This window comes from Sabethes cyaneus, chromosome 1 (assembly GCF_943734655.1).
Source record: "Sabethes cyaneus chromosome 1, idSabCyanKW18_F2, whole genome shotgun sequence".
In the NCBI taxonomy this organism is placed as follows: Eukaryota; Metazoa; Arthropoda; class Insecta; order Diptera; family Culicidae; genus Sabethes; species Sabethes cyaneus.
Genome location: NC_071353.1, coordinates 147,084,003 through 147,096,846, shown reverse-complemented (window position 1 = coordinate 147,096,846; position 12,844 = coordinate 147,084,003). Strand labels below are relative to the sequence as shown.

At 38.6% G+C, this 12,844-nt stretch overlaps 1 protein-coding gene across 1 annotated transcript in view; it reads right to left on the bottom strand.

Moving 5' to 3' along the window:
• LOC128746397 (uncharacterized) overlaps positions 1-12,844 on the bottom strand; it is a 164,577-nt gene that overhangs the window by 8,810 nt on the left and 142,923 nt on the right. The gene's annotated exons all lie outside the window — the stretch shown is intronic.

The following is a 12,844-nucleotide window of genomic DNA, read 5'->3' as shown; positions in this document are numbered from 1 at the left end:
ACTTGCATTTACATTTATTAATGTTTGATATTCTGTGAAAAATGTTCCCACAATAGAAAAGGACGAAATGAAAAACTTGCAACTGATTGATAATACTTTTAGGTTGTTCCAACCAATTTGTAGATAGAAATACATTAAATATGTAAGTGTGATTTAGCCGCCCACTGATGGAAAAAATCGGTTAAATAAAAGAAACAATAATGAAATGAACGAAAGAATCGTGTTTTATTAATATCAATCAATGATTGTTACCTCGTACAATTTAATTTTCATGTTCTGTACTGTTATTATAATTCATCTCGTGGTTTTTATTTGGCAGCGGCTTTGAGGCATAAATATACTGTGAAAAGCATAGTTTAAGAAATTTTATTTGACATAACTCTCAGTGCTAAAAGCAAGGAAACGTTTCATTGGTTTTAATAGTTCATTAACTAACACTTTACCTTTCAAACAAAAGCTGTAATTGCAAAAGTTAAAATGTAGTATAGATTTTATAGTATTTTGTTAATTCAATTGAATCATTTTTAGTATAAGATATTTTGCATAGACTATATTATAACGTTTAATCTACTCTTTATTCTCAGATATTTATAATTTTTATCCTAGCCAACAAGCGCCTTCTGAAAGATCATAGCAGGCGGTTAGTAAAATTAAATGTCATAAATTGTCAATCCCTTTATTTTTTCATAAACTTTTATTTGTTTCAGTCCAGCTTTCAGTTTATAATTATAAAATAACTGTTATTATACATTGTGAGAAATGGTGCGTATTTGCAAACATGGTAAAGAAACATGTCACAGTTGTTAGAGTTCTCGTGTTCGATAACAGAATAAGCTCGAACGTTCGAGCGATTGTTTTGCTAGGTATGAAAAAAATGTGCCAATTTCAATTTTGACTAAGTATAGTGTTGTGGTCATAGTAAAAACATACTGAAAGTCACTGCTGCAACTGCCGTCAATTGGTGAGTTAGTTTTTTTTAGACCTCCATTAGATAATTTCTATGCACCACCATGCTCCTCCATAAAAAAATAAGAAAATGTTTTAAGAATAATTGTCGATCCCACAATAAACCGGGGCACGATGCAAGGACAGAACATTTATTCCGCAACGCCGAGTCCATTTTGTTCGCCCTCTGCTGCTGCCGCCGGCGATGGTACGCCCTGCTCGTTGCTCGAGCCATGTCGAGCTCGATGGAGAGCAGCAGCATCCCGGCGTGCAAAGAGACGTCCGCACCGGTCACATTCGTACGGGCGCTCGTCGGTGTGCACATATGCCATATGATTGATCAAACCGTCCCGGAGCCGGAAACTCCGCTTGCACGTCTTGCAATGATGTTTGAATTCCTCATGCTTCGCTAGATGCACCCGAAGTTGTTCGTCGTGCTGGAATGCTCTTCCGCAGACCGTACACTTGAAGGGTTTTCTCCTAGATGGTTTTGGCTCGAGCGACATGTGACTTTTCTTGTGCACATTAAGATATTGACGTGATTTGTACGCTGATCCGCAAATGTCACACTCGAATGGTCGATTTTGGCTGTGACTAGCCATATGCTTGGCAAGATTTCTCGCTTTCGGAAAGCCTCTTCCGCATACGGTACAATAATGAGGGCCATCCGAGTGGTAAGTTTTTTGATGTTCCATCTGGTCTCGTTTAAAGTAGAATTCTTTGGCACAGGCAATACATTTGTACTTTCCATCGTCGGCATGATTCGCCATGTGCCACTTTAGGTGACCGGTTGTAGCGAATCCTGTGCCACATATCACACATCGGTGCGGCCGTTCGCCGGTGTGGGTTCTCATGTGCAACACGAGAGTATTCCTATAAAGAAACGATTTGCTACAAACAGTGCACACGTGCTTCCGGGCTTCCTTGTTGAGGGTGCCGATGTGTGCCGCTAGGTTGTGCGTCTTAAGATGTGCTCTAAGGGTTCTCTTCTGTTTGTATTGCTTGTCGCAAAAACTGCATTTGTGCATTGCTGAACTTCCATTCTGGCCATCATTAACAACAACAGCAGGGTTCGGTTCCAAATGGTCCGCAACGCTGCAACAGAAGAGAACAGGTACTTGTTGCAGTGATTACTTTTCAGTTTTAATTTTTAATAAGTTTAAAAGAAGTTCTAGTCACATTAAAATCAAAGCACTCAGAATACAACATTAAACACACGACAACACACATCAAAGGTTTATTCCTGGCAAACAAAGTACGGTATATTTCTATCTTGTAGTCAAATACGTAGTGATTTGTCTATTTCTGCAGAATGAGATGTCACTACATTTCTGCACATTCACCTCCTCTATTCCGTGTCGGATTGTAAGGCATAACGATAACGGTCAACTCTCGCAGCTATTGCTCGGCAGAACTTCAGGTCATCGGCAAACATGCACGCAGAGGATTCAATCGTAGAGCACAAATCGTTCACAAAAAGCGTAAATAGCACTGGGCCCATATGGCTTCCTTGTGGTAAAGCTGATCGCATCTCAAGTGATTCGATAACGTCTCAAATTCAGTTCGTAAACGTTATGGGTATTACCTGCTTTACGGACAGGTGTAATTGCAGCAGTCTTTCAAATACTGGAGAAAATTCCTTCCGTCATAAGATTAGTAAAAATATTCGTAGCAGAAATTGCAAGTGTTGCGGCGCAGTTTTTGAAAAGAAGCGGAGGCACGCTTTCAGACCCGGCGCCTTTCGATCCATCAACAATTGATTGCAGCTTCGACGCCACATCGGAGATCATACAGTTGAACAGTGACATGCTCATTCGTTGAAATTCCAATTGTTCCAATAGTCCAGTTGATCAAAAATGGATTCCACCAGGGCTGTTTCCTGTTCCAATAAGGCATTTATTGGAAGCATACAATTAAAATTCTCATCGCGTGACCAGCATAAGTGTGGATAATTATAGTTCCCAACCACCAAAACTAAATTGCGATCTAGTAAAAAAGAAAATCGAGACAGAAGGAGAAAAAAACGAAAAAGAGCACGAAGGACAACGTGACAAAAACTGGACAAACAGGTCAAAAAAGAGGAAAAAAAATAAAAGCTGTTATGAAAAAACGAACAAAACATGTGACATAATGGGACGAAAAACAACATAAAACGGAAAAATAAGTTCGAAAACAGACACTGATGAAGCCTGTAAGTCGTAGGCGAAATATGCATCTGTTGAGAATAAATAGAAATAGTAGAATTTAATTTGGAAAAAGTTTTCTTCTTTTCTTTAATTCCAGTTTTCGTATTCTACTAAGACGCTCGAAAAGCTTCAGATAAAAATAAGTGAAAAAGAAAACGGTAGAGAAAAAAAACGAGGCGAAAACCAAGGAGACTGGACGGAAAAGCATTAAAAACGACAGAAAAAAGAACAAAAATAAGAGAAAAAAACAAAACTAAGAGAAAAGAATAAAGAATAGTGAAGAACATGAAGAAACGAGAAAGAAGAGGAGAATAAACTAAACAAAAAGAGTAAAAAAATTGGATAAAAAGGAGAAGAAGGAATGGAACTGAATAGAAAAGAGAAAAAGAAAAGAAGAAAATACGGGAGCACAAGAATGGAGATACAAGAACAGGGAATGAGAAAAATCCAGATAAAGAAAAGGGATAAAACACGGGCCGGAAAAATAACGCAAAATGAAACAGAGGCAATTCAGAACTGAGGAAAAATACGAAAAACGGAACTAGAAAAGAAGAGAAATTGGCCAGAGGAAAAACTTCGCAGAAAAAAGACAAAACGAGAGAGAATAAAGAGATAAAACGAGACAAGAAAAGGAATACGGGACAGAAAACATGAGAAAGCAAAGGGAAAGAGAAGACTAACGCGAGAGAAAAAAACAAACACGTTGGAGAAACCAGAGGGAGAAAAAGAGAAAAACGGAAAAAGAGATCAAGCGGGATATAAAGGGAGGAATATAGGAAAAAACTCGAGAATGACACTGAAAAAACAGGAAAGCCAGAAAGGAAACACGAAAAACGGAAAACCGAAGTGGAAAAGAATAAAGGAAGCTAAAAAAGAATAAAAATACAGAAAAGATGGAAAAAGCAAGGGAAAACAAAAAGAGGAAAAAGGAAGAGATGACAACGATAAATGAAAAGGATAGAAAATTAAATAAGTGAGAAAAATACGAAAACTGAAAACGAAAAAAAGCGAAGAGAAAATACTGAAACCGGAAAAAAATAACAGAAAACGATTGAAAAGCATGAAGAAAAACAAGACTAAAAATAAGAAAAAAATAGAACAGTAAACGAAGAAAAACGGAATAATGAAACAGGAACATGGGATAAAAAAAACAAAGAAAAAAAATGGGGAAAACAGCTGGAAAGTGAAAGCAAAATAGATCAAAAATTGGAAAAAAGAAAAGGCTGAGCAGAAACGTGGTGAACCTTGTGAGAGACTAAGATTTTCAACTCTTTTTATTTCATTTTCTTCTAGTTTTCGTCGTCATCTCTACCGTTACGGCTCTCGTTTTAATTTCCGTCTTTTTATTTTGTTTTTGGCAGCCTGTCTTCTCTTTCCGGTTTTCCTTTTCTATGTCTCGTTTTTCGTTTTTTCTCTTCCATTTTCTCTGGTTTTACTCTTTTTTCCTGTCTCATTTTCCTATTTTTTGCTCCTTTTATTTCACGTTTGTCCTCTTTTTCCCGTTTTTCTCGTATACTTTATCGGTTTTCTTTTTGCTCTCTCATTACTCTTATTTTCATTTTTGGTTATTGTTTTTTGTTCCGTATTCCTTTTCTTGTTTGGATTTCCCTTTATTACGCTGTTTTTTTCTTTTTCTGTTCCTTTACTCCTCTTTTGCTGACGCTTTTTTCACTCTTTTCCTGAGTCCCAAATTTGCTCTGTTCCGTTTTTCGTCTTTCTTCTTTCGTTTTCCCCGTTTTAAGGACCGTTTCTCTTCTTTTTCTGTCTCGTGCTTTGTCACTTTCTACTTCGTCTCGGCTCTTATCTCTTTCGGTTCCTCCATATTATTTCGGTCCCGGTTATTCCTCTTAGTATGTCCTGTTTTTTCTCCTTTGCTATCCGGCTTTCCACCTTTTTGGCTCCTTTTTTTTCTTTTTCTCTCCTCATTTTCATTTTCGTTTCCTTTCGCTTTCGTTCTTCGTTTCTGTCCAGCATCCTCGCTTTTTCCTCGTATGGCTTTTGATTTTCTCCCATGTTTTTATTTTCACTATTTCTCTCTCCGTTTACGTTCCATTTGCCCTTCCACTCTGTTACGTGTTTATTTTGCTTATCTATTTTTGATGCCGGTTTTTTTTCTCGTTTTTTTCTCTTTTTCTAACTCGTTTGTCCAGCTTCACAAGGATAGCGTAGAAGAGGCAAACCCAGAGGCTCAGGGCGACTCAGCTTAGCCAACGACATCCAGCCTGTTAGCAAGGAACCAGTTCTAGCGACAGGTAAAAGCCATGGCTGGTAACCGACGGCAGTGGAGATCTCTGATTTTATCCCTTTATTCTGCCGGACCGGCGGACATGGATGCATCAGTTTGGAAGTTCCGTTGACGGTTAATGAGACTTTTTCGGCGTTCCGGTGACAGCTAATCTGAACCGACTTTTACATTGGCGTTCCGGTGACGGTAAATCGGGCAATGGCGATAGATGTAAACAAAAAGTTGGCCGCACATGTAGGCACACAGAGTAACTGGGATCATTCGCTAAATAGTTCTGCGATTGAAAATTGAATCTTTATTCTGTATAGGTAGAGCACAAAACGGTGTATAGGGGAGAGTAGTCAACAGTGAGACAGCAGGAATAGTGAGACAACGGGAACGGAAATCGCTGTAAACTACAGAAGATCCATGATATTTTCCTGGAAAGTAAACCTATATCGCTTAATGCAGTTGGAGAAAAATTTGTTATTTTTTCAACAAAAGTCTTTGGTCAAAGTACATGTTATTTCAATCACTTTCAGATGATTCAACGGCAAACCGCACATTTAAGGCCGAAGCAGCGCAAGCATCAAAGAGCGTTGGTGCGATCGAGAAAGATAGCATTTTGAAAATTTTAATTAAATAACGCTACAACATAGTTTTTCGAATACATCATTGTGTGTAAAACCCGTACCTGATATGATATGTTACTACAGTTGAGTATTCAAAACCATCTAATAAAAGCGCAGTCATTGAAAATTTTGCTTCGTCTTTTTTCGCTCTCTAGTGCGCTGGCTTGGCCTTAATCCAAAATAAATTTACGACATGGCATCACATAGTAATGAGAGATAAAAATAAAAATAATATGACAGACGAATTGTTTGCTATCGCCACTATTTCACTATTTTTTATTATAAAACATTCCTATTGGAAACAGTAAGACACACAGCCAATGCTTATGAATTGACTATGAATGAATTCTGAAGTGTAAGTTAAAAGTCAGATGACAAGGATTAGCCCTTTGATGAACTATGAATATATATGTGGATGAGAAAATAGTCTAAGGAAAATAGTATGTTTTAATATGGTTTAAATTTAATTCAAATATGTGTCCCAGTATTCAATACGAGAAAAAATATGAATTCGGTTACGACCGTCAACCCACATGGTTGGCGTGGCGGTACAATTGAAATTTTATCCGTTTTTATCTAGTTCTATAAGTTCGAAGTGGGGATTGTCTCGACTTCACCAGGCGCGTGTTACAAAAACAAATCGAAAAAATCGGTTAAATCTGTGCGGGAGCTTACACCGATGCGCACACGCATACCCATTCGCACCCCACATGGGCGGAGGGTGGGAGAGAATGGTCGGCAGGGTTAAGCAAGCAATGCATAGTGGTGCTAATTCGCGCAAACGCTATCATTTGGTATTGTGTAAAAATGCGTAAATTGTTCCGTAAAGGAAAATTCGAAAAATTTTACTAATAATACATAGCGCATCTTTTTATACTATTGGTATGATCGCGAAACATCTATTGGGGTGATACACTTGATACCCACTAGACACATTCCAGCGTTACGGGACACAATTAGCACCCATTTTTACCGTGTGAATCGCCTCCTGTTTCATCAATGTTTTTACAAATACCTTGTAAAATAGTTGTTTAGAGAGTACTTCATTTTCCACTAGAATGCCAGGGATTTGGTGAAGTAGGAACCGATCTGCATAGTAGGGATAGTGTCCCATGACGCTATAATGTGTCACTAGTGCTTTTTCAAATTGCATCCAAAAAATTCTCTTTAGAAAAAAAGCAGAACGCACTAAAATGAGCAATTTTATTGAATATAGTAACTATCTATTTTTTACTGGTTGCAAAATATAATGAATTGTTTTAAAAAAGCACTTAAGACCCAATTCTGATCAAGAACTTTGCACACGATTTTTAAATTGTTTCCAAATGTTTTAAAAAGTTATTCAGCAGGTTAAAACTGTTTATCGGTAGGATGCATATTTAACGAGTCTCTGTTTCTCAGGGTCTAAAAGTTGATATCTTAAGCCTAGTCTTATCTAGAATCGAGCGAATAGAGAAGGAATTGGGTTCACTAACTCAATTTCCAGAAAACGAGACGACCATTAACCATTTCACGGAACGTTTCACTAACCAACACACCAGGATTTTTGCTTCTAGAATCTTGTCGATTCCTTTACCGAGCTAAAGGAAACCCGGGGATTCGAACGGCTAGATTCTCATACAAAAATACTGCAGTGGTCATGGTCAATCCAAATACTAATCTAATGTCTAATCTAAAGTGTAATTTTCTGTTTGATTTCAAATTCAGTTTAAATTTCCCGGGTGGGTCCGAGCTGAAACACACGTCCCGTCTTCTCTATACAAGTTAATGTTAAAAAGGTTTTAATAGTCGAACTCCGAACTTTGGAGTTGGTAATCTGAATCAGTAATTTTCTGTCCAAAACTTGCTTTCGAAAGGTCGGTGTCCAACCTTCTGTTTGTGTCTGGGCATGCTAGGGACGATATGAAGTAGGACTTGAAATTGGAACCTGAAATTTAGAGCTAAAATCGGACGCAAAATTTAATTTGAATTTTGACGTAGGACTACGTCTTACGCCAAAGGATTGGTATAGGGTGTCATTCCAAAAAAAAATGCGAGCGTCACGACAAAATGAAACATTTCGAATGAACAATTAAGGATGAGTTTTGATGGTTTGAACAAAAATCGATTCAAAATAGACGTAGCAATTATGCGGTTTTTATTACTGTGACTTCCAAAAGGATAAATGAAAAAACGTGTTATCCTCTAGCCGGCCGGCCTTGACATAAGGGAATCAGCACTGGGGAGGTGACAAAAGGGGGGACCCTAATGGGGGGAGGCAGCCCCGTAGCCAGAGGTGGGGGCCAGGAGTCCTATCTTGGCTCCTAATACATTATATGCATATCTTATTGGTTATAACTTTAATATATTATAATAAATTTAATGTATTGTGGTTCTAAACGAAAAAATATGCACATAAAAAAACAGTTAAAATCAAAATTGGGCCCCTGGGCCCCCCCTTCTGGCTACGTGACTGGGGGGAGGGGTAAGGCCATAACTCCGAAACACCTGGACGGTTCTTTCAAACTTGGCACACATGTTCCTTGACATAAAGAAATCAGCATTGGGGAATTGACAAAAAGCGGAAGGCATAACTCCGAAACGCTTGGTACACATGTTCCTTAATATAAGGGAATCAGTACTGGGGGGTTGAAAAAAGGAGGGTCCCTAACAATAGGGGGAGATCCCAATAAGTAAAAGCGGTTGCGTTTGCATTTAGACCGATTGCAGTTGCCAAAGTGGCTGAGAGACAAGATGGTGAGGATGGGGGGTCCACTGAGGAGAGAAATATGGCAAAAAAGTTTTGTTTTTCTTTCGTTAGAGAGATTTCCAGAGAGCAAACAAATGCATAATTAGCTACAGTGGTAGGTTCAAATGAGTAAAGGGGTGCATTTCTATTGCATTTCGAACGATAGCAGTTGTACAAGTGGCTGGATTTCTGAAAAGGGGAATAGGGTGGCCATTAACAAGGGGGAGATTCAAAAACGTATAAAAGGCTTTGTGTCGATTTAGAGGGATTACCGAGAAGAAAACAGATTTACAAATGGCTACAGGAACAGAACTGGCAAAGGGAGTAAATACATTCAAATGAAGAAAAAGGAATAGCGGATGTACAAGTGACTGATAGACAAAGGGGCCCCGAGTAAGATCGGATAATCAGTTAGTTAGACATAAAATAGGACTTGAAATGGGATATTTAATCGAACTCCTAATAATACTTACATTGAACTAGTAATTTAAATTGAAACTGGACGTCAAATTGCAGTCAAAATTAAATATAAAATAGCACATGAATCTGTGACTTGAAACTAGACCTGAAATTGGATTTGAAATGGGACATGAAATAGGAATAACAATTAAATTTTTATTGTTGGAACAATTCAGACATCAACTTAAAATTTAATTCAAAGTTGGACTTCAATTTAGACTTCATGTGGCAGGCTACGGTGGCGGTGGGCTGGGCACGTGACCAGAATTCCCGACGAAAGAGTTGCCAAAACTATTTCTTAATGGTTGCGAAATATAATTATTTGTTTAAAAAACACTTGAAGCACTAACACTCAATGGGCCATTTCGGTTTAGGTCATTTTTGGCAGCATTCATTTGGTTTCTTCTTCGACCTGTGACTCTGTGAGCAAGCAAGGCTTTGTCTTGCTGGGACCCGAGCAGGAGCGAAGAGCAAAATGATATCAAAATGTGTTATGGAAATCGAATAACTCGTATCAAAATTTGATCTTGTTTTGGCTGACATAGTTGGTAAAATAACAAAAAATAATATCAAAATTTTGCTCCTTTAAGGCCAAAAGAATAACTACTTGTGTTATTTGAATAACAAAGCAATAACATGACTGTATTCAGAGTTTAGAATAACATATTATAGTATTATTAAGGTATTGAGTAACAAATGCAGTAGCATGAGATATTAAAAAATCATTTTATAAAATATTTATCTACATAAAGAGATCAATAAAAAAAATGTTATGAAATATATCGAATGTCATTTTAAGGTCAAAATAAGATATGATAACAAAATCAGTTATAAAACTCATCTTACAATCACTGTTTAAAATATCTACTCAATAACAAAATGTGTTATCAATGTATCTCCATATCTATTCAATAACAAAATATGGCATTATTACACAGTTTGATATTGTTTTTATATTATTTTGCTCTTCGCTCCGACCTTTGCTTCACACATTTGCACATATAGCGTCTTATTTAAGGAAAAAATCGGTTTAATAAAGGTACAACAAAGAACGCTTAGGCAAATGATTCGCCTTTTATTACTACTAACATTTAATTTTTTCGTACAATGTTGCAAAATATAACTCAAATTCCGAATTTTCGGTTTCTGTACCCTTTTGCCGGAGTCTACACTCTTCGGATGTACCGCCTAGCGGCTACTTTTTTTATTTTTCTTAATCAGAATGCATTCATTCTATTTTAGTGTTCAAATTATAATTAATTATCTATAGTCTGGATTGTGTGTTCGAAAACGAAGAATGATTTTTTAACACTTTTAGAGATATACAATTTAGGGATTTTTATCTTTACCGACAGATCGCAGTAAGCGAAGGGCAAAAGTGATCATAAAAAATTTTCAGTTTCACTCGCTTTATTTTTGCACAAAATAGTGTTTCAGTTTATAATAACACACTATTCCTGTTGTTCCTACCTGTTACAAATTTCAATTCTTTCGGTCGTGGTGCGTGGATGAAGACACGTGACAAAGAAAACGGGTTTCTTAAAAATTGTTGAGTTAAAGTTATTGCTTGTGATGGCGACGGTGATGAACTCGTTCGAGCGATGGTTTACAATTATCAAAAAGTGCCAAAATCAATATAAAAAGTGCTGAACTGAAGAGTACTTTTGAATAAGTACAACCTGCATAAATACCGTGTCGTGGATTGTGGATTGTGGTTATTGATGCAACTAGAAGTGGCTGCTCTACAACTGCTGTCAATTGGTGTTGTTTTTTTTTGCACCTCCATTAGATAATTTGCATGCACCACCATGCGCCTCCATAAAAAGTAAGCAAATCTTATGAGAAAATGTTATGTTAGAACAATAAACCAGGGAAATGTTTATAATATTAAATTTATTCCACAATTTAACTGGCATTTGAAAACGTTAAACATGGTCTTTGTTCAGTATAGTGAACAAATGTTCAGCAGAATCTTCAACGGTCGCCATTCGGCTCCGGAACGGAGCCTGTTTTGTCGGCCGATGCTACGCCCGACGACGACGACGACGGTACGCCCTGCTCCTCGCTGAAGTGATGTAGAGCTCGATGCATGGCAGCCGCATTCCGGCGTGAAAAGAGACGACCGCAAAGCGCGCAATCGTACGGACGCTCATTGGTGTGTACGATCATGTGCTTGGTCAAATTGGACCGCTCCCGGAAGCTGCGTTTGCATATCGAACAATGATGTTTGTATTCCTCGTGCTTCGCTAGATGTTCGCGAAGTTGTTCGTCGTGCTGGAATTTTCCCTCGCACACCGTACACTTAAACGGTTTGTTGGAGGGCTTTGGCTCGAGGGACATGTGGCTTTTCTTGTGATAATTGAGAGTTTGACGTGATTTGTACGTTGATCCGCAAACGTCACACTCGAACGGACGATTTTGGCTGTGACAAACCATATGACTGGCAAGATTTGCCGCAGCTGGGAACCCTTTCCTGCAGACGATGCAAGTATAAGAGCCATCTGTGCGGTGAGTTTTGCGATGTTCCATCTCATGCCGTTTGGAGTGAAATTCTTGACCACAGACATTACATTTGAATTTTTTACCGTTGGCCTGGTGCCGCAGCATGTGTTTGTTTAAGCTACCACTTCTTATAAATGCTATGCCACATAAGTCACATCGGTACGGCCGATCGCCGGTGTGGGTTCTCATGTGAAACACAAGAGCATTCGGATAAAGAAACGGTTTGTCACAAACAGTGCACGTGTGCTTCAGTTTTTGCTTGTTGTGGATGGCCATGTGTCCCGCTAGGTAAGCGTTTGAGCTATAGGACTTTCCGCAAATGGTGCACTGCTTTTTCGGTTCGTTCGTGTGTAATTTCATGTGTCGATTGAATGAGAATCTGGTACGGAGCTGTTTGTCACAAACACGGCACTTAAACGCCGGATTTTCCTGATGGTGGTAAGAATGGCTTCTGAGTGAAATTTCATCTGTGCATTGTTCGCCACAAATATCACACATGAAGTGTTGCTGTTCGTTGTGGCAAGCTACTTTGTGATCCGTGAGCCGTTGAAGAGTTTCAAACTTTTCCTGACAAATCTCGCACTTTATTGGCTGCCGGCTGTGCCATTCCAAGTGCGTCCCTAGTTGGCTTTTTAGGGCAAACGTTCGACTGCATAATTCACACTTAAATTCCTTCTCCAAGGAGAACTCTTTGTTGCCTTCGTCATGCTTTTTCACTGTCATACTTTCTGTGGTACCTTCATGCATCGTACGCATATGTCTCCGAAGAGATCTCCTTAGTTCGTACTTTTGTCCGCAAATACCACATGTGAACAATCCCCTGTCGGTATGACATTGCATGTGAGTCCTTAGGCGTTGTTTATTGACAAAGTTTTTCCCGCAAATGACACAATTATGTGGACCCTGAAGCCTATGCCATTTCTGGTGGCTCAGCAAATGTCTCTTGTTGAGAAAAGTTCGGTCACACAGCTCGCATTTCAAAGGGTCGTGGATTTTCATGTGTTGCTTCAGCCTATACCGGGAGGATAATTCTCTGCTGCAAAGCTCACACTTATACACGACGGGCTTTTCAGTGCTCTCATGCACTTCCTGTTTATGACTGCGGAGGTTTTCGCTGACCCGGTATTGTTTGCCACAGATGTCACATGCATACTGCCGCCTACCAGTG